Source organism: Ammodytes marinus, assembly GCF_949987685.1.
Source record: "Ammodytes marinus genome assembly, chromosome: 20".
NCBI lineage: Eukaryota > Metazoa > Chordata > Actinopteri > Uranoscopiformes > Ammodytidae > Ammodytes > Ammodytes marinus.
Genome location: NC_137224.1, coordinates 5113778 through 5141093, shown reverse-complemented (window position 1 = coordinate 5141093; position 27316 = coordinate 5113778).

Below are 27316 nucleotides of genomic sequence, written 5' to 3'. Positions count from 1 at the left end.
ATTGGTAAGGCTCTTTTGTATACACTACCTTCATTTTGGATGTCAATTAATGATAATGGCGTGACAATTATATTTAAACAGTCAAACTTTCTGAATGCATTAGTCATAGACAAATATTGTACAATTATATGACTGTCTTCACATGCATTGGCGCATTTTGATTGCGAACATTCCCAAAATTTACTTGAATGTAGCCAACTGTAACCCTAATTTGGTACTTGGCTGGTTGTAATTTTGAAGGGTTAGGATTACAGTGTACAGTGCCTCTTATGTTGAGTCCTTTGAAGTAGCATCACTTAAATGCACCTTTGAAAAGCACTGTCCAAATCTGTGCCAGACTAATCAACAATCTTTTCTACCGTTGTTTAGTCTAAGCAGGCAAATTGTTGCAATCAACAATTTTATCCTTTAGAAAATGTTATTCACATCCAACAGTCTTTGATGTGTTAAAAAGATAAAAAAATATATACAACCAAAAACAAGCTGTACTTGCTGAAATGTATGTATTATACTTGTTATATTTTGCCAATGTTATGTACTTCCCTAAGGCTATTGCCTTCATCTGAAACAGTAATGTTTGTGTGAATTCCTTTCTTTCTTTAACCCATAAGAACCCAGACCCATTTCCCCTTAAAGGAAAAATATGGGGGATATAACACAGACCAAGTGGACCACAAAGAACACATTTCTGAAGTTTTTTTCAAATACTACCCCATAATGTCAAAGATCTGTGATGTGACAAATATGTCACATTGGGCGTTTATGGTAAATGTATTCCTTATTTTAAAATGAATCAACATGACAGTTTTTCTGCTTAGTAACACACATTTGCATTTGTATTTGCATTTCCACAACATATATCAATATTGTGACTTTAACAGTTCTGTTTAACAAATTATTTTGAAGATTTGTTTTACGTCACAAAATGCGCAAACTGAATAGGATCCCATAACATTGCCTCATTGGATACTGTTGTCATGGTCTGTCTTTGTCTTGTCTTGTTTTGGTGTTCCCTGTGTTTCCTGTTTTATTTTGGTATGTCTGTCTTGTTCCTCCCCATGTCCTGTCAAGTTTCCCTCTTGTTTGATTGCTGCTCCCTCCCCTAATGTGTTGCACCTGTCCCTCGTTGTCTGCCCTGTCTTGTGTGTGTATATAACTCCCTGTGTGTCTTTGTTCCCTGTCTGAGTATTGTACCTGTTGGTGAGTCTGTCCCTGTGTTTCATGTGCCTAGCCTTTTTGCGCCTCTTGGAGTTTTTGGAAGGAATAAATAGTCTTATAGTGAAACTGTCTGCATCTGAGTCCTCCTTGCCTGCCTGTCTGCCACTCACCGTAACAGAATACTCAGACCAAGTATGGACCCAGCAGACAGATCTTTTGAGGTCGAGCTTGAGGAGGTAACATTTACCATTTCTTGCCTCAAGAAAGCCCGGGAGAAGGGCCCCACACTCGACCACCGAGAGGCAGCCTTGACGCTGGCACGCCAAGCTGTGGAGCTATAGCCTTGGCTTGGGGAGTCCCTGCCAGAGTGGGCAAAGAGCTTTTTATACCCTCCTGAGTTTGTCTCCCAGCTGCCAGCACAAGCCCAAGCCTTTGCCCCCGGTCCCCAGCTACAAGCCTCTGCCCCCGGTCCCCAGCTACAAGCCTCTGCCCCCGGTCCCCAGCTACAAGCCTCTGCCCCCGGTCCCCAGCTTCAAGCCTCTGCCCCCGGTCCCCAGCTTCAAGCCTCTGCCCCCGGTCCCCAGCTACAAGCCTCTGCCCCCGGTCCCCAGCTACAAGCCTCTGCCCCCGGTCCCCAGCTACAAGCCTCTGCCCCCGGTCCCCAGCTACAAGCCTCTGCCCCCGGTCCCCAGCTACAAGCCTCTGCCCCCGGTCCCCAGCTACAAGCCTCTGCCCCCGGTCCCCAGCTACAAGCCTCTGCCCCCGGTCCCCAGCTACAAGCCTCTGCCCCCGGTCCCCAGCTACAAGCCTCTGCCCCCGGTCCCCAGCTACAAGCCTCTGCCCCCGGTCCCCAGCTACAAGCCTCTGCCCCCGGCAAGTTTGGATTGCCTTCCATTACCACAATGCTCTCCAGCTTCCGAGTCGACCTCTGCCTCCAGCAGCAAGCTCCAGTCCCTGGCCTCCAGCAACCAGCATGCTAGCTACCAGCTCCTGAAGGCGCTCAAGCAACCACACGAACACTGTCCAGTTCCTGAGCCCACTACATACTTTCTTGAGGGGACCCGCCCTCTAGGCCTGCCAGGGGAGGCCTGCTTTTCTCCAAGAAAATAGTTTTTTTCCTTCAACCGTTGTTTGGTTGTGGCACTTCATCTATCTGCATCACTTGATTCACTAGAGTCTGAATCACCACACCACTCCCTCTCCATTTCTTTTTTGTTGGGAGTGTAATCTGAGTCTTCATCCGAGCTATCGTCGTCGCAGCCTTCAAATTCACTTTCATCTCCCATGATGATCTCAAGTGCATTCTCAACAGTGTAGTGCTTATTCTCAGTCATACATAAGAAAAAATAAAACCATTAGCCTACTACATTCAAATGGGACCAGCATAGGACAGTGAATTGTGTTTGTTTTATTTACAGATATGCAAAAATAGTTTTGTAATATATTTGATCAATAACATAATAATTTATAATTATTTTTTTATTATATATGTTCAAATGTAATTTGAATTGCACAAAAGAACATCTATTAATTAAAAATAATTGAAACAGCGTAGCTAATTGAGCGGCTTATTACCATTCTTGTTATTGTGACAAATATGTCACATCAGAATTTCCAAGAATATTTTAAGGCTAAAACCCGATGTGACGTATATGTCACAGCGATATTTTCCTAACTTGTTCTACATTAATTTGTTCATGAAATATGGTCAGACTAAGTTAAATGTAATAAAGGACACCTTATTAACGCATTATAATTGTTAAATGGGTTTAAACTCACCTTTAGTAACAAAAAAAAATATTTTTAAAATGAGCTGTGTCCTTCACTTGTGTGCACATGTCACAATGCAATTTTTGGGAAGTCACTTCCTGACATAGTCACATGACTGTCACATTACCACCACACCAGGACGTTGAGTATATGTCACTTAGGGACTTGATGAGTAAAAGTCAACAAAAAAGCTGTATAAGGAAGATTGTAGGACATTCAAAGTGTGTGTTACGTGGGTGTCACCATGGGTCCTTATGGGTTAAATTAACCATGTGAACTTGAAGGGGAGTAGACATGCATAGGGGTGTGATTGCCATGTGGGCGGAAGAAAAAGGTTCAAGTATATAGACCATCATAGAGGGATCTGAAGCCAACCACGTGCACCTCAAACACTTAAATATTTAGTTTAGTCGAGCCCAGACGGTCAATTAATCTTTGCAAATGAGAGAGTGGCCAAACAAACCGAGACGGCTGAATAAAGCAGCCGCCTCCTTTAGTGCGTGTGAGTGTATACACAGAGTTTTGATTGAGCTTGGTTCAAACTGCATCCAAACATTGAGTGACTTACATGAGCGAAGGAAGTATAAGTTCCCAGTTGTTCCCTGACTCAGAGTATTTGATACTGAAACTGTCGTTAATAAACCCTATACATCGATGCTCGCGTTGATTTCGAAAGCTGTTTGAAATGATCCATCAAAGTCAAGGTCTCACGTCTGGCACAAATTACAATTAATGACCCTAGCAGGTGTTTTTCCTCTCAGGCCATCTCGGTCGTTTTTCAGCTGACTAAAGCACATTCGTGTCAAGAGGGTAACGGCCGCACATTAAGGGCATATTTAGTGCAGGTCTCTGGAATAACAGAAGTTATAGGAAATTGCCCCCTTGTGTAAGTTTGAGTGCTTGATGAAGCCTATTTTTCTTCTTTTTTTTTTAGCTCTGGTTCTTTTGACTTCTGGCTTTAAGCTCTGGGAACCCTCAAACCAATGGCTGAGGAACTTTTTCAACCATGATGTAAGTTTGTACAGGTGGCACAATTAAGGGTGAACTACTTTTTTTAACCTCCTCTTCATACGCCATACATTGGGAGTGAGCGTTCCAACAGGTTTTAAAGACTGTATTTCTCAATAGGGTAAAATGGGACCATTCTTCTGGTGTTTAATCCTGGGTGTTAACTGTAACACCCTTTATAGTGCAACCCGGCGTTTATGAATGGGAGTGTATGTCAGCAACAAAAGGCGCCGGTCAGAGTCACTGCAGAAATACTGGTATTTTAATTAAGCATTCAATTATTATGTAATTGAAGATTTAATAAATACATTCCATCACCAACACAGAGACCATTTGTGTAAAAAAACACACAAGGGAAGTGGATTCACAAAAGTAAACTAGCTGCCCTGGAATCTATTGAACAAAATGTCCTGTTTCCTCCTTTCTTGACAAAGATGATGGATAAATGACTGAATCCAAAGAATAGCAGGCCTCAGGAGCCATATGTAATGTATTATAGATTGTGGCCTTGGGTACCAAAAGCCCAAAAAGCCAATTCACTTTAAACACTTATCCTTTAAATGCCAGGAGAGACCTGCTGTAAAAAAAAGAAAAGAAAAGGAAAAAAGGAATGCTTGAAAACACTTGTAGTAAAAGAGATATCAAGTGATTATCCAGTGGGTGTTTTCACAGAATGTGAGGGCTGCAGAGCCCTGACATGCCGCCGACACACTCTGACATTACACATCCTGTCCGTTACTATTGTACAAACAGACGCACGTTTCCTCTCTCCGTTTCCTCCCAGTGTTTCCTGCTGTCATTGGCAGGGTCCAGGTCAACACCCTTTCTCTTCCCAAAACCTGGGATTCAACCCTCTCACTGGGTGGGGTGGGCCGGCTTCCTGCCCCCATGAGGTGCCACTGACGGGGGGAAGGCTGCCTCCAGCTTTGCCCTGGGAGGGGGGGTGCTATGGAGAGGAGACCTGAGATATTTTTACAGAAAACATAGGCGTTGCCCCCCCCACACACATATTCATCCTCTGAATGAGAGAGCTGGGGTGGGGTCCAGAGAGGGATTCAACATCAAAACACATAGGAGGAAATGGACTGGACGGGATACTTCAATACTCCATCATCTGTGCCTCCCTTTTCCTTCTAGTGTTTATTTTTTTACCAGATGTGTGCTTGTGTGTGTGCGTGCGTGTGTGTGTGTGTGTGTGTGTGTGTGTGTGTGTGTGTGTGTGTGTGTGTGTGTGTGTGTGTGTGTGTGTGTGTGTGTGTGTGTGTGTGTGTGTGTGTGCGTGTGCATGTGTGTGTGTGTGTATGTGTACAACTATTTTTGTGAGAACCAATTTGAGTTTTAGACTTTAAGAGTGAGGACATTTTTGGAAAGTGAGGACATTTTGGTTGGTTCTCTCTTCGGACCGGCCTTTAAAAGGCTGTTTGAGGGTTTGGATGTGGTTTAAAGGTTGCGGTAAGGGAAGTGTTAGTCTAAGGGTTGGAAATAGGCATTTAGTTTTGATGGTTAGGGTTAGGGGCTAGGGAATGAGTGTCCTCACAAGTATTAGCTGTACAAACAAGCGTGTGTGTGTGTGGTGTGTGTGGTTGAACATATCCTGAGGAGGTGTTCCTATAGTTTTCTGGTCAAACAACCAGAATTTGAAGTACTACAATCTTGAGGCCAATTTCCTCCACGGGTTCCCAATCTGTTAATTAATGCCGGTTCCCGACTGTCAAGATGCATTATAGCTATAAAACCCTTTTAGCGTCCGTCTACGCTGAAAAATGGTCTAGTTGTAGTTTGGGTTAAGACATTATCGAATAAAAAATAAAAGCATAATTGTTATAAAGTGAGTCATTTTCTTGCAAAACCACAAATGAGAAGTGCAGGGGAAATGGTCCTCTAGTCTGTTTTACAAGAGCTGAAAGTGATGCACGAGACAGAGCGTCGCCAGAGTAAAAGATTCAGGTGAAAGTTCAAGTGATTGAGAGTTCACGCTCAATCAAATTGCTAAGATAATAGCATAAAAGGGGATACTTTTCTCCATTTCACCATCATTACAATGTATTGTAGATGGTAAGAAAATAGCTTTGAGATTCCAGCAGAGTCTTTCTACTTCATCTGACACATCTGTGACCTTCCTCTGCCTGCTGGATCTCTGCCGGAGAATTTGTCTCTCATTCCTACTCATCGGGATTTCCTGTAGGATGCAGTGCTGCTGATTCACTGGGTTTCCTTGCGTGGAAAGTATTTCCATCTAAAAAGGTTGACCGTCAGCATACAGAGTGGCCTCAGAAAGTATTCTGTATGAGTGTATTACTTAAGTGTGGTTGTATACTTGTGTGTGTTGTAAATGCCAGTTTAAATGGACAAAATAAAAATAAAACATGTTTGTTATGTGTTTAAAAACTAAAAATGTAGACCCTTTGCTATGACGCTTAATATTGTAGTAAGTTCAATCCTGTTATGATTTTATGATTATGAAGACGATTCCACCTGTAACGACAATGCATTTTAATTGACGTGGTTTTAGAAAAAGACAAACAACTGTGTTCAAAGGTCCCACAATTTAAACTGTATGTCAGGGGAGAAACGAAAAAACAAAGACATGACATCCAAGAAACTTTATTTGCAATACAATTGTGGTGTAGCATAGATCAGATGGAGGGGGAAATGTTTTCAGTGTGGGGTGATGGTTCACCTCTCAGCTGGACAATGTACCCAAAGCGGACAGCCAAGACAACGTTTAAGCTGCTTCAAGTTTTTGACTTTTCTTGAGTGGCTCAGCCAAAGCCAGGAATTAAAACCCCCATAGAACATCTGTGTAGAGACCTGAAGATGGCAGTTTACATGCTTTCCATCCAATCTGACGGAGCTTGAGAGTATCTGCCAAGAAGAATGGGATAAACCAACCAAAATCCAGGAGTGCAAAGCTTGTAGCCGCTTAGCTGAGAAGCCTGGGAGCTGTAATTGCTGCCAATGGAGTTTCTGCAAAGCGCTTGGGTTCTGAATGTGTGTTTGCATTTGAATACATTTATACATGTTTCACTTTTCTTCACTTTGTTATTATGGGTTCTTGAGTTTGATGGGCAAAAATGACATTTTTATCAATTTAGTGTTGTATCAACAACGCAATGTCTCTTGTTCTCCTCCGTAATGTGCATCATTTACTACTTTTTGTCTTTAAATTTGATTCGCTGATGCTTTTCTACAACACTACAGTCATAAAGTTGAAACAAAATATGGCAATACAAACCGTTTAGCTGTGAATTATCTCTGACTTTGCCTTCTTTTTTATTTGTCTTTCATTAGCGCGCATTAGAAACCTGAATAAAAACATTTGTGACTTTGGGCTGGATTCACAACCCCTAACATTTACTTAGCAAAACCAAACAGGCCCCATGTTGACTGACAGCGGTCACAGCCACTGGCAGCTTAATGAGCCATTAAGTCAGCCGTTCACAAACCTCCGGGCTGGCCTCGGTCGTGCACTGCTGGCACTTTGGATGGGTTTCCCTAGCAATGGAAAAAAAGGGAAATATCCTAAGTGCAAAGTAGCAGTTTGAACACTGGAAAGTCGATGCAAAAAGCATGTGTGGTGGAGCGAGGTCGTCTTCTGGGGAACTAGAGAACACTGACAGCAAAGTATTCATTTGCCTGGAAGGAGCACAGTTATATGTTCTGCCTTAAGAGTCCCTATTATACTGGTCACAACACTTGAATGAATAAGCGGAATATATTGGAAAGAATAAAGAGTGATATACAGAAGCTTGCGAAACCACAAGAATTCAGATTGTGACAGTTAACCTCAATCTGTCTCCTTTTCCAGGAACTTTTTTACGTCAAGCATTTAAGTAGCGTGAGGACCACACATAGTGGAATCCCACACTCCTTCACTTTAGTTATTTACTTGGGCACTGCATGAATCCTCCAACTCAAAAATGCAAAAAACCCTAAATACATCTGAAAACAATTTCTCTAATGAGCTAAAACACTACAATGTTTGAGTTTTTGTGTGTCTCTACACACACGCATGCACGCTGCCCCCCCCCCCCCCCCCCCCCCACACACACACACACCCACCATGAGAATCATCTCAGCATAAAGAGAGGCAAGCGGACCACCTCCTTGATTTGAATGAAAGTTGAGCTGACGAACTGAGCTACATTAAAACTAACGGGAGAAATTCAACATTTTGTCACGTTTTTTCCCCCTCCTTCTTTAAAATGTTTTGGACTCTGGCACAGAACTTTCAGATGTTAAGAGTATGTGTGTGTCATATAGCCACCAAAGTATTGGATTCTCGGATGAAGAGAAATACATTTTCAGAGGGGGTGAAGAGAGTCAGACTTTCCTTGTAGGAGATAGCAACCCTAGCCCAACCCTAACCCTACAGAGAATTATTGGAATTCAATGTAAATAGCCCCAAAATGGACTGTCTTGCTGTGAAAAGCACCCCCTCTCAAAATTGATTTCTCTTCATCCGAGAATCAAATCCTTTGGTGGGTATATTTGCATGACTGATGTTAATAAGTGGAGTAAGTTTCATGAGCGTCAGACATTCCATGTGGGAGATAGCAACCCTAGCCCATCCCTAACCCTACAGAAAATAAATGGAATTCAATGTAAATCGCCCCAAAATGGACTGGCTCGCTGTGAAAAGCATCCCCTCTCAAAATTGATTTCTCTTCATCAGATAATCAAATCCTTTGAAAGTCGATGCAAAAAGAATTAGGTGATGGAAAATGTGACATCAGCCCCTTGATTCTTGTTATTGGTTGTAGTAATTATTCCGTCTGTCCACACCAAAGGAATAATCCTTTCATGCCTACGCGCTAGAAATAAGTTTAGCCTGACACTACAGTTACCAATAACTCTTTCAACATACATACATCATGTAAGTGTAGAACCGGAACCTTGACTTTAAATGATGTTGTTCAAGCTAAGACGGTGGGTATATTTGCATGCCTGATATTGATAAGTGGAGTAAGTTTCATGAGCATCAGACTTTTCATGTGGGAGATAGCAACCCTAGCCCAACCCTAACCCTACAGAAAATGAATGAAATTCAATGTAAATCGCCCAAAAATGGACTGGCTTGCTGTGAAAAGCTCACCTCTCAAAATTGAATTCTCTTCATCCGAGAATCAAATCCTTAGGTGGGTATATTTGCATGACTGAGTGCAGCGTCAGACTTTCCATGTGGGAGATTGCAACCCTAGCCCAACCATAACCCTATGGAAAATGAATGGAATTCAATGCAAATGGCCCAAAACTAAAATGGCCTGATGTTAATAAGTGGAGTAAGTTTCCTGACGCTCATGAAACTTACTCCACTTATTAACATCAGTCATGCAAATATACCCAGCAAAGGATTTGATTCACGGATGAAGAGAACTCAATTTTGAAAAGCATCCCCTCTAAAAATGTATTTCTCTTCATCAGATAATCAAATCCTTTGGTGGGTATATTTGCAGGACTGATATTAATAAGTGGAGTAAGTTTCATGAGCATTAGACTTTCCATGTGGGAGATAGCAACCCTAGCCCAACCCTAACCCTACAGAAAATGAATGAAATTCAATGTAAATCGCCCCAAAATGGACTGGCTTGCTGTGAAAAGCTCACCTCTCAAAATTGAATTCTCTTCATCCGAGAATCAAATCCTTTGGTGGGTATATTTGCGTGACTGATGTTAATAAGTGGAGTAACTTTCATGAGCGTCAGACTTTCCATGTGGGAGATTGCAACCCTAGCCCAACCATAACCCTACAGAAAATGAATGGAATTCAATGCAAATGGCCCAAAACAAAAATGGCCTGATGTTAATAAGTTTCCTGACGCTCATGAAACTTACTCCACTTATTAACATCAGTCATGCAAATATACCCAGAAAAGGATTTCATTATCGGATGAAGAGAAATCAATTTTGAAAAGCACCCCCTCTAAAAATGTATTTCTCTTCATCAGAGAATCAAATCCTTTGGTGGGTATATTTGCATGCCTGATATTAATAAGTGGAGTAAGTTTCATGAGCATTAGACTTTCCATGTGGGAGATAGCAACCCTAGCCCAAACCTAACTCTACAGAAAATTAATGGAATTCAATGTAAATCGCCCCAAAATGGACTGGCTTGCTGTGAAAACTATCCCCTCTCAAAATTGATTTCACTTCATCCGAGAATCAATTCCTTTTGTGGGTATATTTGCATGACTGATGTTAATAAGTGGAGCAAGTTTCATGAGCGTGAGTGTGTGTTGCAGAACGTTTTGCATTCGTATCCAGAAAATCAGTGAGAGGTGTTGCTCAGACAAACTATACTAAGCAGCCTTGAACTTACACCTCTGCACATTCCTAGCGGTGCTGCAAAAGGTCACAGATGTCTGGGACTTTATTTTTTGTATGCAGTTGAAATATTCAGTGCAACAGAGCATTGATATTCTTACATGGTTTTCTCACTTTAAGAAAAATCCATTTAATTTTTGATAAGAAGAATTCCCGTTCTGTGTATTAAAATGCAGCCCATTTAATATTCCAGTTTAAAGATACTGAGAGGCAGTCTGAGGAGAATGTAATGAGTAAGACAATAAGCAGTCAAGAGATAAAATGCTTCCCTGGGAGCTGAATCCTTGGCTTTATTAAACTTAAATTAATTGTGTTTTATTAATTGGATCTCTACTAGAAATGACATGGTCTTTAGTCAAATAACAAAAGTTAAGAATAACAAAAAGGATCCCAACTTTTTATGTAAACACTTCTTTTCTTTTTTAACTAGGAAGAACAAGACCTTTTTGAACTGTGAAGCAAATTAATAATAGGCAGTTTATAAGTGCAACATACTGTTTGAAAATTTAAAAAAAAACATATTAACTTGAACTAAATCTGTTGACATATCAGTAAACTAAGAAAAAAATTAGGAGTATGACACTAGTAGGAAAAGCATTGCTGATTGGATAATCATGACGCGTAAACATCTGAAAGTATTTTGGGATCTACCTTGTAGGGTACCTTACCGCACAATGACAAAAATATCTGAGAATTCACCTGTTGGCTTTGCCACCCAAGTGTGGCAAGTGCACAAAGCACCAGAAACAAGTTGAAAGTCATCAACTGTAGAGCCTAACCTGGCTATGGCTACTTCTGGCACACTTACTCTAAGAACCCAATGGCCCGAGCTGGGGAAAAAGGCAAGATTTATGTGGAACGATATGATGCCCATTGGCATTGTTTTGGGAAAAGATTTCAGGATTACGTTATATCTGTTGCTTGCTTTGGAATTAATGACGCAGAATTAGGTGATGGAAAATGTGACATCAGCCCCTTGATTCTTGTTATTGGTTGTAGTAATTATTCCGTCTGTCCACACCAAAGGAATAATCCTTTCATGCCTACGCGCTAGAAATATGTTTAGCCTGACACTACAGTTACCAATAACTCTTTCAACATACATACATCATGTAAGTGTAGAACCGGAACCTTGACTTTAAATGAAGTTGTTCAGGCTAAGACGTATAGCAGTGTGTTTGCACGTGAAGCCTATTTGCATCAATCCAGAATAGCTTTTCACTGGCTGTAAATATACAACATAAATCACGGCTATGCTCTTACTGTAGCAGGGCCCTGTCCGATATCTTGTTGACTGGTTGCCCTGACAGATTGAACATACAAGCACATGATAAATGCTGATATACGCGTGCGGTCCTCCTCTTCATATTATTTAAACGGCGAGCCTTGAGGGGCGGTGAAAACCCACACAGCCGAATTTGGGACACGTTTAGAAGGGGGTGTATTTATAAGCGGCGAGCCCACCCGGCCTGGCATGCTTCAAATGCTTTCGCTGTTACCAGAAACTGGCACCACTAGAGGCCAGCAGCATTCCTAACGCCATCGAACGTCAACTTTGACAACGTTTTTTATTCCGACCTTAAAAAAAAGTATATTTTAAGTCTGACATATTGTTGGCATGAATGTGTTTTTTTTTATAGAAGCTGTTGTGATAGTAGGTTTTGAATGGAAATCAGTAGAAATAGTCACCTGATGACATTTTAAGTGTCATGTTGTATCTTGTTGTATTTTGACATGGGACAGAGCTTTCCTCTTTAGTATGTTCAGAAAAGAACTACACCCCCCTCCGCCACACACACACACACACACACACACACACACACACACACACACACACACACACACACACACACACACACACACACACACACACACACACACACACACACACACACACACACACACTCCTCTCTCTCCCTTGTTCACTCTCCCTCTCTCGTTTCAAACACAAACACACACAGATTTTGGCTGTATTCCCCGCTTTCCATTCCCCCATCCGTGGTTTTATATAAAAACATCCACTGCACTTTATTTTTAGTGTGGTGACACATTGTCAAAAATACACTCTAATGCATTGACAACGGCTTGATTTGAAAGCACTTTAAAAAAAAACAGGGAGAGAACACAAAATGGCAGGCTGTCATTGTCTGAACAGTAAGTCCCCGTGGTTGTTTCAAGGCCAAATCTATTCTTTGTAAAAAAAAAAGTTTAATTTTAGTCACATTCAGGGTTCCAGAAGTCTGACCTCATAACGATAAAATGCCCGCTGATATCACAAAAGCTGAGTGCCAGCTGCACGCCACGAAGCACGAATTTGACTTGTTTGTTTTACTTATCGTTCCAATGTCGTACAACCAACAGAACTGCAAAGGGCAAACTAAAAATCACATCTTCAACAACCTTCAGGCAAGTAGTTACAGTTTACACACACCAAACCAGTCAAGTGGCCCAATTATGCTTTGGCTTAATGTCAAAAGCAGAACAGTTGTCTCAACTTGCAAGAAGGGAAATAACACACATGTATTAATAACTGTGTATGTGTAAGGAAGAAGTTTAAGAGCCATAGCTGGACAGTATGTGAGTATATAAAGTGTGTGGGCATACTATACAGTGTGTGCGTATGTACAATGTAGCCTAGAATGCCCTGTGACTTCCTTTCTATTGTTTTTTTATGCGCGCAGTCGAGGAATTTGCAAGACCATGCAGGCTTTCCTTTAGAAAATCAGGAAATGTAATTTTCGGAAGTACATTTTCTCTTTGTCCTATTCACTCCAAGCTTTTTACTTCCTTTGAAATGGTCTTGAACAGGAACAGTGAAAACAAGGCCAGAAAAGAAGAGGTCATAAGTGATGTTTACAGTAAGACATTGTTATCCATATTATAGCTAGGACTCACTTGAGAGAGATCATGAGATTGGTTCCTGCACCATTTGCTTATTTTTTTTAACTGGCATGTTGAAGAACCTAAACCAGTCTGGTAACACTGGCATGGATTCAAAAAAGGTGTCCTCCTTTATAAAGCATAATGCAACAATAATCAGCTAAATTAGAAAACATTTCATTGTATCTCAGTCACAGTCAGATGACTAAGTTAATTTTCTGTCAGTTTCCTTAGCCACCTCATTCCTATAAGGGAACAGATACAGTTTAATGGCATGCATTAAAGTTTATTGCCATCCGTCTACTTTCAGACAATGTGTGTCTTTGTAGGAAAATAGTGGGGGCACGCTGCCGGCCTGTCTGCTCCTCATTACAGCTCTAATGATAGAACAGGTAACTCAAGCTCCTGAAGCCAACCTCTGTGTTTGTCTATACAAAGTATAGTAGTATTTTTCCATCTTCTCTCCCTGAGTGCCTTAGCCCCAGATATGCCCAGTCTCCATCACCTACGTATCTCACATAGTGCAAAAGCTAAGAGGGGGCATTAGACAAAGGAAACACTGTTACGATCATTCCCACGTATGAAACACAGGGCGCAACAGGAAGCAGCTCATTTACAGTTAGTGTACAAAGGTATACAGTTCACTGGTAGTGACTTGGGCCTTCTCATCGAAAATGTGGCATTATTTTATGTTGACGATTTGGTCTTGTTTTTGTGATCGCAACTCTTTGATCTATTTCCATTTACTTTTCCCACAATCCTAGTGTTTCTATCCCCACACCCGCCTTGATATAGTATGATGTAAGATGGAGTAGTTTTTTTTGTATTATTTAGAATTGTCTGTTGAGTTTATTTTATTGCATTGTTTGCACTTTGTTCTTGCTATCCCTTTTCAAAGTGTGTATTTTTTTATTTGCCTCCTTTGTTATTTATATATCTTTCTTCTTGTTATTCTTTTACTCATTTTATATATTTTCTTTTTAATCCTTCGGGGGAAAAAATGTATCTAAATTTCAGCCTTACTAAATTCACAAGCTCATCACCCACTTCCAGCCTTGCCTTTGCCCTCTATTTCCCCCCCTCATCCTACAGAGGGCATTTTCCAAAAAAGCTCTAGCAGCCTCTTCCCAGCCCTAATGCTCATAGCAGTCACTCCCACAGGATTCTCATCTGCAGACAGAGGGGGTGGCAGGCAGGCAGGGAGGAGGAGGAGGAGCAGCAATGTTTGTGAATATACATTACGTCATAACTGTTACATTGCACTGTGTGGATGACAGTCACATTGATTTTGCAGTGATTGAATTGTGCACAGTATATGGTCGGCGGTATGATATCAATTTTGAAAGGTGGGACAGTGTTGGCTGGGTTCACCATTCACTGGCACATAGAAACATAGCAATGGGTTTGGATTAGTTTGTGTGCACATGACACATAGACATAGCCATTGACATAGCATTGCATTGTTTGCCTTAGCAGACCCGAGGTCACTGGGCTGTTATACTGGATGGGATGCCAGGATAGCAGCAAGTCATAGCTAATAAATTAGACCAAATAAACAGCAGCAGCAGCAGCAGCAGCAGCATAGCCTCCCTCATACACATATGCAACCGTTTCCCCCTCTGCAGACCTTCTAAGGACAAGAGAGGAGACAATGTGACTTATTTCCTGTGCAGCCGCTGTGATAACGATTGGGGTTTTTTTTTGTGCACAGATCCTGTTCACATTAGAATTTGCTGAGCTCTCAGAAAACTCAGCTGCTGCACTGTCTGGCTGTGTGTGAGCAGTGTATGGTGAGCGTAAATGTGAGCTCAAGTGAGTTTGTGTGTGTCAATTTATATGTGGGTGGGGATTGTAATGCCAACAGTGTGCCTGCAAAAAAGAAAAAGCAGCATGTGTTCTGCCGATTCCAAAAAGAGCTGTCTGTCATTTACATTCCTGCAATCAATGGATGCTTTATGCACAGAATGTACTGCGGAAATCTAAATGCACGATATCCATCCAAGACAAGAAAATGTTACAGAGTAATGTGTGTTTTCATGTTGCCCTGTGCATTTATGTATATCTATGTTCTTTGTTGTCTATCATAAAAATCAGATTGAACTACAAATCTGACTACAACAGTGAGATAAACCATTCCTTTTTCATAATACTTTTATTTTATTTATTTATTTAGTAAAATAGGTAATACTGCACCTAAACACAAAAGCAATGCTACTGTCATTTTTAAGTTCCATTTTGAAACCTGTGTTTTCGCCATGGAAACACAGGTCTACTCTGTTATCAATATAATCTATTCAATTTGTTTCCGTGCAATGTCAGCTAATTTAATCTCTTGAATCTGTTCAATGGTGGTTGGGCTGATGCACCTCCGGTTTCAAGTTACATTGGGCAATTGGGTCGCTTGCAGATCCAATTTAAACATTCTTATTCTAAATATACATTGCAACCCCTCTGTAAATGCACTTTGGACAACATGTGTTGTTTGTAAATGCGGTCTATAAATACACTGGCTTGACTTGCTGTCTCTTATCTATATCAGCAGTTGGGATTATTTGTATTCATCATTATTATTGCTCTGGCATAATTATTATTAACCTTAAGCAATTGTTTAGTTGGCAGCTATACATCAGCAATCTTAGGTTGAATACTAAAAGCATATAAAACAATGTTGTCATCTTGTTTGCATCATAAACAATTGTGCATATATGTGTATTTCTCTATCGTTGATTAGGTCCAATCCAAACTGTTGTTTTACCTCTGTTAGGCTAAAGGTAAATACAATTATTTGGTAACTTGATACTGGAAAAACAGTGTGACATTTATTTGTTGCTGCTTTGAGCCTGGGAATGTTTGTTACTACTGGTGCATCAGTTGTCATACATCCTGTAAATCAGACCATCCAATCACATGACAGAGTCCCCAAAACAGCGCCAACTTCACTGCTGCTGATGTGCCCATGGTTGTATTCTGCAGCTGTCCAGAGGGAGAGAGTGAACAGGGTTTTTTCAACATGAGTATGGTGGGTGAAATCCAGTCCTGGGTTGCAGCTGTGCCCTGCTGTCCCCAGCCACCAGGACCAACTATGTGTTGTAGCATGTGATGTGAACCAGAGGAGGGTGAGAGAGGAATGAGGCGGTAACACATCGAAGCCCTTTCCCTTGTAGCCTCCCACTCTGGTCGGGAGCTACGTGCAGTGTGGTCAATGGCCTTGGGTGGTCGCTCCGAACACTGCATGTAAAATAAATAATACAAATGGGTTAAGAGAGTACACCACAGTCAAACAGAGGATAGAGAAAAAAAGAAGCTGAAATAGAGGGTACTAGTGCTAAAAGTGTTTGGATATTACAAAGACTTTTTAGTTTGGCTGAGGAGAAGAGCTAGTACGTTCTGTACGACATAAATGATCCCCAAAAAGAAAAGAAAAGAAAAAATGTAAAAAAGAAAAGAAAAAAATTAAGTTAAAAGACCATTCCACAGAAATGAAAAAGACTTGGTAAGGCTGTGGGAAAATGACCTTAATCTAGATCTCTTTAAATATAAAAAATAAATTAAATATGTAGTCAGCTACAGGTTACAGTAGCAGACAAGCATCTCTGTTTTTCTCTGTCAGGTTTTGTTGTAGTATTATCCAACTACAAAATCACTTACGTTGCTATTTGTTGTTTGGTTTTAAGTGCCAAACAACACCGTGCCACTTCCAGACAGACCTTTCTCTTGACCTCACTTTTGCTGACCTTGGTTTCTCCCATGGAGGTTAACGTGCATTCCCAGCTGTTGCGGCTCGTCTGTCCACACACACACACACACACACACACACACACACACACACACACACACACACACACACACACACACACACACACACACACACACACACACACACACACACACACACACACACACACACACACACACACACACACACACACACACACACACACACACACACACACACACACACACACACACACACACACACACAAGATGAGGGCATAAAGCTGCCGCTGATCCTGCAGAGCCTAACAAGGGCTAACTCACAGTGCATGGCACCCCCCACACACATACACACGTGGCACACACACCTGACATGGCAACGCACCACATGCACACATGCTAAACATCATCATCTCAGTTTGAATGGAATGTAATGACGTCCAAAATGATACTTGGTGTTGGGGATTTGACAGAGGCAGAAGAGGAGGATGCCAATTTGAATTCCACTCAAGGCATTTTTACAGCTCAGTTCTGTGCGTTGTGCCCAAATTGGGAACCATGTGGCCTTATTAGTCTCATGCCTACGCCATTTATACTATATGGGAACGTCTACTGAATGAATGTCACACCAAATGACCTACAGTTAAAATGGTGATGAACAAATCTTGGTACCCAGTAAAAAAATGAGAAAGGCAAGGATTTTGCCAAAATGAAGTTCCCACTGCGTCCGTCTATGTGACAGGCTTAGCTGCCAGGAAAGATCATTTCTCTCAAAGTCTGCTAAACACGTTGACAATAGGCCCATTCTACTGCAGTCCAAATTTGGGAAAAAAAGGAGAACAATTTGAAAGCTTGTGAGGAGCTGTCCACCAGACCCCCTTTGGCATTTCAGAGGGAGAGGGAGGGCGCAGAGGGTTGGAAAATGCCTTCCGAAACAAAAAAGCCATGGTTTTAAAATGCCTTTGTACGCCTATGTAGCAGTAAATATGAATCTTCCCTTGACCTTTTGTTTGGCCGTGAATGAGCAATTACAGAACAATTCAGGCAGAGTGTGTGTGTGTGCAAATGAGTGAGCATTCAGTCTTGTGCAAAAAAATAAAAAAAATTGTTTCTTGGTCAATTGCACACTGTATATTGACACAGGGAAAAAAATAAACTACAATGGACAATGGCACAATAATGCACTCAAACTGAAGTAATCACAAACCAGCCACTCTGACACTTGTTACAGAGGTCACTTTGGGGGTAAATTAGACTTTAAGTAGAAAAAGCGTACTATACTTAACCATTCATCCTTGAAGTGTCATAAGAAGCTGCTAAATGGCAGCAGGGTTGCATTGCAGCAGGGCGTGTCTCTCTCTCTGAAGGCCTAACATGAGAACATGCCTTTGAATCCATCTGATATCTTACTTGACGCACTCTGACCTTCTGGCAATACGCAAAGAGAATGCACGACTCGGGAATGCTACAGACGCAGCTGTGTGTATGTTGAGTGTGTGTGTGTGTGTGTGTGTGTGTGTGTGTACTGCTTACTGTGTAGCACTGTACAGTAAACAACATGCTTGTAAGATCAAGTCAAAGTCAGTCAGCGGAGCATCTGTTTCTAGTCTTGGGAATTGGATGAGTGTAAAATCGCTTGAAAATATATATTTTTTTTTTCATCTTAGAATGAGCCTTTTATATCTATAAATGTAGGAGTGGGATGCTGCTATGTTGCACAGTCATGGTTCCACATTAGCACAGAACAGCCTTATAAATAACTACCGGTAGATACATTTTCACTTCATCACTTGATATTGTGGAAAGAATTGGGCCATGAATCTCTAGTAACTATGTCCTTGTCCCTGAATGCCACAGAAGCTTTTGTAAATTCTCCAAACAGGAGAGAGCAGGAGAGAGGAGGAGGAGAGACGGAGCAATCTAGAACTTTCACCACTAGATCACTCCGAAACACACCAATAGCCAGGGTATACACCTTTAATGCTATCTGCCTCTTGCCACAAGTTGGAAGTTGCTTCAGATACAAGTGTCAGCTAAATAAAATGAAGTAATGTAATAAAACTCAACCGCATCACACATCCAAACTGCAGGCTTCCAAATAAAGACATCGGCACAATCTAAAAAAGGACATTCATGCCAAAGAAGAACAGGGGAGCTGTTCTGCCTCCACTTTTAATTGGGCTAGCCTCTCCTCTCCTCTTTGAGACCGTTTGGAAGGCTGTTAATCTTGTGGCAGAAATGTCCACAGTCACCTTATCCTTCTAGTCCCTGGTCCAACCCTTGTTCCCATGCTGCCAAGGTCCAGCTGTGAACAGTCTCCCATCGACACTGACAGACACCTCTTTGTGCGATAGGACGTCCCACTATTAAAAGGATACTGAGAGAACCGTAGCAAATGGAGAATTTAGCAAGTGATTAGAGGCAATGTAGGGGGTTAAAGTGTGTGAGAAATGGTATCGCGAAAAATAGGAGTTAAAGGTGGAGTCAGCAATAATGGAGAATGCTTGCTGTCAAAATCACTTTGTCAAAATCAGTGAATATTTCCTCATGTTCCGCCACCTCAGCGCACTGAAAAAAAGCCAGTGTTAATGCACAGCCTAGGCTCTGTAAACTGGTCTGTGAATAAAGAGTATACGTACGAGGAGATATTCACTGATTTTGACAAAAAAGTGATTTTGCCAACAAGCGTTCTCAAGAATGGCTGACTGCACCTTTAAGAGACAGACACTAACTCAATCGTTTCCTTCCTTTCTTTATTTGTCTTTTTTGGCTCGGACGCTTGGTGCAATTGGCACATCAGCTGGCCACATGTTGAACATGCTTCATTTCACACCCCCGCTCCTAAGTAGCACCTACATGTGGAATGCAGGGCCCTTTCCCCCATGATTAAGACCCCAGCTATTCCCCTGACCATTGACTTTCATGATTGTGAGTCACTGTGCAAACATCTGAGGCTTTATATCATTCATGTTCCCCTTCCTGTCATGCAAAGATGACAAGCGCAAGCTGCCTTTTCCCTAATTTGGGGGTGGAGGTCTGTGTGTTAAAGCAATACACACGCACACACACACACACACACACACACACACACACACACACACACACACACACACAGGGTGAATAATTCAACTCCTGAGTCAGCACGGAAACATTAGACCTCTCTCTCCTTTATAAATGTTTGGCCGAAAATAGCCAGAATTAGCCTGCTGTAGCCCCGAAGCACTTTGGTTAACCCACATTCTTCAAAATCATATATGTGTAAAACAACTTATTTTAACCAAGCGTTAAAATAATAGAATATCCAGGGTTTGTTGGTAGACGAATAAACAGACACAACTGATATGATATGAGTACCAGCACAGCAGTGGAGATGTTAATGGAAAAAGCAATCATTCGTCTGTTCTGTCCAGTACCGATACACTGCAGCCAGGGGGATTATTCTATGTCAGTAGCAAGCTCTCTGCCAATCCTCATGACTCATACCTTCCAACACAGAGAATGAAACGTGACTATCTACATACATGGAAAGATAAATTCCCTTTAGACTACAAAACGGTCAAAAAGTTGGTGCCATAATCAAGGAGATCTCCATCATTGACTTTGATAAGGGTTTGAGCTGAAGTAAAGGCACAGCATAGTATAATAATAAAAAAAAGTTTTACCATGCATATGAATCTCTACCACCTCAAAAAACAATGACTTTCTATTCATAAAAGGCACAGAACCATGATATGATCTCCATGTTGGAGGGGGGGTATGACAGGCAGACATTCTGGCCCAGGGTTTCCTCTCCTGTCATGCCCTGGCCTGCCCTCTCCTCCGCTCTGCTGCGCGCCACAGAGTGGCTCCAGTGGAATGTGATGACCACGGACTGGACAAAGCCCTGCATTCATGGCCCCTCGCCCCTCGACCCACTCTGGAAGTTAACGACCGGGAGCCTTGATCACAGAGTGTGGGGGTGTGTGTGGCCAGAGTCCATCCAATCCCTCGCCTGTCCTGTCAGAATCTGCGTTTGCCCACCCCTGCCTGACACCACATCAGCCACACTATCTATCTGCTGCATTTCATTACATGTCATGTCACAGTTAAAGGTGGTGTCAGCAATTCTGGAGAATACGTTTTGTCAAAATCCCTTTTTTTTGGTCGAAATAGGTGAATATCTTCTCACGATCCCCTACCTGTCCGTGATGTGTGTTTGTTGAAATAAAGATCAAGTGGAAAAATGAGCCTAGGCTCTGTAAACAGACCAAGAAACTCCTGGTCTCCACCTTAAGACCAAGAAACAAATACTCATGTACAATGCTTCCTGGTAACTCGGGATGTTTCATGTGTCTGCTCAGTCCATTTGATAAATGTTAAGTGTTTGGTGTGATGTCATGGGAAGAAAGAGAGTAATTATGTGTGCACTTCGGAAACGAAACGAAACATGGGCAACCGTGGCTCAGGTGGTTAAGCGGGTTGGCCAATGATCCAAGGGTTGGCGGTTCGATCCCTGCTCTGCCACCAGTGTCATTGTTGTGTCCTTGGGCAAGACACTTCACCCACCTTGCCTCGTGTGAATGTGTATGACTGCTGTATGTTTGAGGTGGTGGTCGTAGGCGCTGAATGGCAGCCACGCTTCCGTCAGTCTGCCCCAGGGCAGCTGTGGCTACTATGGTAGTTTACCACCACCAGTATGACTGTGTGTGAATGAATGGAACCTGGAACCCTGTAAAGCGTCTTTGAGTGCCTTGAAAAGTGCTATATAAATCCTTTTCATTATTATTATGTTGCAAGAAGTGGAAATTATTCGGTATCATCATCTCACCACTAGCAGGCAATTATCCATTATGTTGATTGGTTGCTTGAGGGTTCTCAAACCAAGGTTGAGGAAAGGTCGATTGTTAGCGCTGTAATGTGAAGAACAACACAGTTATGGAAAGCCAAATTAATGTGTTTGTGGGCAAAAAAGTGTCAAATTCACTGCGTGTTCATAGATAATCACTTGAGAAGACCGACAACATAAACAAAGCAATGCACATGCCATCTGCTGCCTGATTAATTGTCTGTCTGTCTCTATTTCCTCAGTCTCTGCATCTAACACAGTATCCGTTTGCCTCCTGTAGGTAATATAATAGAGCTCACAGACTACTATGTCCCTCCAAGGCTTCTCCACCATTTAATCCCATCGGTCACAAAAGTGACCGTAAAAAACATTTCCAGTTTAAAGGTCCTAAAAATGTTACTGAATGGAGAATCAACCTATTTCCAGAAAATACTGATGTTAAAAAAACTCCCAAACACATTTGTGCAGTTTCATATGTTTAGTGTAAATTGTCACATGATCAGAGCTGATTACTTCCTGGTTGCACCATCCGAGGAGGATGGCTGCATCAAAGCACCAACAAAAGAGGTCAGTAAAGAGGGTTAACATAAAGATGAGACAAATATTTTTGGTACACATCATCTTCAAGGTGTCTAGTATTGACAGGTCTATTTACCTTAACTCAACTATGTTCAGTATGGTCACAGCATGAGTAAAGTTGTTGATGGCAACAATAGTGACCGGTGGGATAACACAGTGTAGCTAGCTAGCTAACTTTCTACTCTGTTCTTCCTTTTAGCTTAACTTTGAATGAAATTCTCTGTATGTTGGACCTTGTGGACCCTTCAGACAAGGCATGCAACATTACAGTTGTCCCTCAAAGTGAGAATGACGCTGTCGTCAGTGACTGTGACAGTGATGGGTCAGACATGGACTTTGAGGGTGAGACAGGCCATTTGCCCGCTAGACTGCTAAACGCAAGTGCTGAACTTATGCAAAGAAATTATGAAACAGATGTTATCAGTGATGATAACTCCCTCCTCACCACTACCCCACTTCCACCTCCTGTTGATTCTGAAGAGCCATGTTCATCTACCCACCAGACAGACAGGGTGCAGACAGACGAGCCAAGGACCAAGTTGCAAGTGGTCAAAAATAAAAACCGAACCTTCAAACGATCTAAGAGGCCTGTCACAGCAGGTATTCCAAAACACACAGTATACAGCCCAAATGCTGCAGAATGTGTTAAACAAAACTGCCCCAGCCCAATGGATGTTTTCCTACTAATGTATCCACCCACCCTTAGAGAGCTAACCCTTGAAATGTCCAACCTCTACTCCACCCAGACCAAGGGCAAGCAACTGAGTCTAACAATGGATGAACTCTTAACATTCTATGGAATACTGATCACATCTGGGTACAGCTCTGTCCCAAGAAGACACATGTACTGGTCACTTGACAATGATGTACACAATGAAAGCATTTCCGATACAATGCGAAGAAATCGCTTTGATGAAATAATGGCATCAGTTCATGTGGTTGATAACACTCAAATCACTGATGATCCATTTTTTAAAGTCAGGCCCATCTTTGCTGAGCTCAATCAGTCATATAAAATCATGCCATTTCAGGAATGGCTGTCAGTGGATGAAAGTATGGTCCCATACTATGGCCGACATGGATGTAAGCAATTCATAAAAGGTAAACCAATCCGTTTTGGTTACAAGCTATGGAGCCTTGCCTCATCGAGTGGTTACATGCATCACATGGAGCCATATGGTGGTTCCCACACCCTCCTTCCTGAGACTGGGTTAGGTCAGGGACCCAGCGTAGTTCTTGGCCTTGCAGAGCAGGCTGAAGTGCCTCAAGGTTGCAAATTCTTCCATGACAACCTCTTCACTTCGCTTGCACTCCTCGGTGAAATGACAAAAAGAGGGTATGGGAGCTGTGGAACAATGAGACAAAATCGTCTGTTTGATGTCCCATTCACATCACAGAAAAAATTCATGAAATTCCCCCGGGGAACATCTGAAGTCCTGACTGAGGAAGAGAAGCTGTTGGTCCGTTGGAAAGACAACAACATTGTCACAGTGGGGACAAACATGGAAGATAAATACAGTGAGACCTCTGTAAAGAGATGGAACAAGCAGCGGCGTGCATTTGACACAGTCAAACAGCCAAAATGCATCAACCGATACAATGAGCATATGGGTGGTGTTGACCTTCACGATCTACAGGTTTCAAGATACCACATCTCGATCAGGTCCAAAAAATGGTGGTGGCCCATCTTTGCATGGTCCCTCAGCAGTGCACTAACAAACAGCCATCTCTTTTACAGAGATGTCATAGGAGGGACCATTGACCTGCTCACCTTCTCACGTACAGTGGCACAGTCTCTTATGCAAAGGTTTGGCAGAAAACCACTGAGCCACGGAAGGAAGTCTCTACTGGCTGCTTCTGTAGAAAATCAGGGAAGATTTGACAAAACTTCTCACTGGCCAATCAACACCATGCATCGATTCCAGAGATGTCGTCATTGTGACAAACGCACTACTTATGCATGTGAAAAATGCACAGCACCACTGCACATTGAATGTTTCAAGGCCTACCATGGGCAGTAGAAAAAGAGATCGGGATAGATAAAAAAAGGGCTAGAAAAGCCAATAAAAGAAAAATAGAAAAGTCTGCAAGAAATAAGGAGTAAAACATACTATAGGATGAAATGTTGACAAAAAAGAGGTTTTTGAAAAGGTCAGTTCATATCAGTCAAGCAATGACCATAGTTGTGATGCACATGCACTTAGTTCTGAGGCCTTTATGTACAGTAAGTAAAGTTTTGTTTAGTACAGGCTTCTACTTGAATGCAAGTTACCTCTATTCTGAGTGGTCCGTTTAGTTTTAAAGACGCATATGACTACTCCATAGTGTTCAGTGAATGTTGCACTAAAATGTTACAATTACAATGTTAAAATGAATTATGCACTAAAATACTACTAGTATTAAACAAAAGTGCAAGGTCAAATGTTACAACAAAGTTACCATATGAATGTTTTAATAAATGTTAAGATAATAATGTTAATGCTGATGGGTGTCTTTTCGTTTTTGCTTTCATTTGTCGTATTCATGTTTTTCATATGTGAAACAGTCACACTAACATGTGATAAAGAACACTAGCATATTTTAATACATGCTGATACTGGTACTGCCAGTAACAAAGCTCTATATTCCAACCCAGATATAATTGAGCTGAACTATGAGAAATTTGATGACTGGAAACAAGAAAAACATAAAATCAGTATATACATTATACCACCGGTCACAATTGTGGCCGACAATAAAACACACTTTTTAACCTATTTTTCCATGAAAATTTCCCAAAATAATGATAGACTATTTCAAAGGGTTACCAATAGCACATGATTTGGATATTTTCATGTCTGGAAAAAATTTGGGATTAAATGGGTTAAACTTGCACACGTCAAATTGCAAACACAGTAGTTACCATGCAACCCCACACAAACACACACAAGGCATGCATGCATGTAAATGGATGATTAGTACTATGCTAAGTGTATGTTCTTGATGGACATTACTAACAACTGTATACTGATTTATCATGTATACAAAAATACCCATATACAATTCTGGTAAGAGATATGCCATGTGATATTTAGAATTGTTCATAATGTCATCAAATCCAATCTAAAGAGATACAGTATTACAACTATTGCCTGTGCACCCAACGCCATATTATATTATACCAAACCGCTCTATTGTTCTCCTAGAAAAGCATTACACAGGGTGGCAGATTTCTTCATTACCACGAAAATTGAGACGGTATTGATTGTAATGTCTTGCTGCAGTAAGTATGAGCTCATACTTATGGCAGTAAGAAATTGTTGGTATCACTGGAGAAAATAAGGTCTTAGTAACAAATGGAGAATAAACTCACAATAGGTAAAGGATAGATACATAATTAAGAGTGTTGTATCATGGCTACAAGAGTAAACAGTCAGACCACACACACACCAGCTCTGTCTTAAACTACTGGTGGATGACCTGAGATGAGCCCGGGAGGCTCCTGTGATTTTGCCATCTGGATGGCCCATTACCCCAGCGGGGGATCTCTAATACTGTCAGCAGATTTAATGGATGATTTCCTCTCCAGTGTTCATCTCCAGGTGTGGTCACCCTCCACACAGACTGCACCATCCACTATTCATGAGAGGAAACCGATGCCATCATAATGACTTGTATAAACGGAGGGAGAGAGAGAGAGAGAGAGATGCCAGTTTGGTTTACCCACTGAACTGTGCAGTTAGGAGAGCAACAAGCAATGCTTAGTGGTTCTACTGATAGTAAAAGAGGAAGTCATGGTGTGACCATAGAGGGCTGGATGGAGCAGGAAGCTGGCCAGGTTGACATAGAAAGGGGTTGTGTGGGGGGTTTGAAGAAGTGAAAACATCAGGGGCCCAGGAGGGAACAGACTGGGGCTTGTTTTCACTGGGCGTGAATGTTTAGAATACACGCCTGACATCCTCTTCTTGTCTATGCTTACCTGATAAGGTGGAGGTCAATGGTGAAAAGTGAAGGCTGTGTCAGGGCCTCAGGGTGAGCGTATGTGGCTCAGGGTGTGTGTATGTGTGAATGGTTGACGTGTTACTTATTTTCTAATATTCTCTCATTACTGAGAAAGTACAGTAACATATGGTGATGCTGTGAATGACAACAGGAAATGGTGGTGGTGGGTTGTATTGTTGATTATCGCTTCTAGGGGCAGTTCATCACAACAGTTTTAAAGCAACAGTCGGGTAAATGCTGCCTGGTAGTTTATGAGCACAGATAGAAAGTTTTTGTATGAGTCAGTCTGTGTAATGTCTTATACTGAGGAGTTTGTAGATGTAACGAATGCCTAGGAAAAGGGCTTAACAACTAATTGTATGTAGCCTATGCAATTATTGCTAGTAGTTATAATTGGTGAAGGCGCTGCTATACCTGATTAAAACATATCTGCGTTTTTTGGAGATATAATAAATGTAAAATGCAGGTGGAGTTTATTTCGCAAAAGAAATTGCATAGACATAAATGTGTCTGAGTCAGATGAAAGTCGAAAGTTCTTCCCAATTTACCGATCGATGAAATCCAACCCCCAGTGTGCTGTCACCCGAGAGCTCCACCTGACGGTTCTCCTTTGTCCAAATGTAAGCATTCAGTGCATGTCTCTAACAAAACAAAATAAGAAAAATACAATGGTTCTACAGAAACACTTTAAATTTCCATTTGCATTTTATTTATAAGCATTTGCATTCCTATCCACATTACAGCCTTCAATTAAATGTCACTGTACTCTGGAGTGGATGCTATGCTTACTCCCTCACACATTTCCACTATGCTGTTATTCACAACACAGAGTATATTTAGGCCCCTCTAATACGTTCCTTACTTTCTCAGGCCTCTGTGGAGATGGACTATAGGAATCACCTCTCTAGCGGACACTCGCAGCTCTATCCAGGAGATAAATTTCATACGAGGGCTGGCTTTTCACGCTTTTCGGGAGGGGGGGCGTATTTATAGCGGCTGAGGTCAGGGCGGCAGAGGCATGTGGGGTGGCCTTCCTCAACCTAGCCATGTTAAGTGATGCTGAGGCAGCAGGGGTGG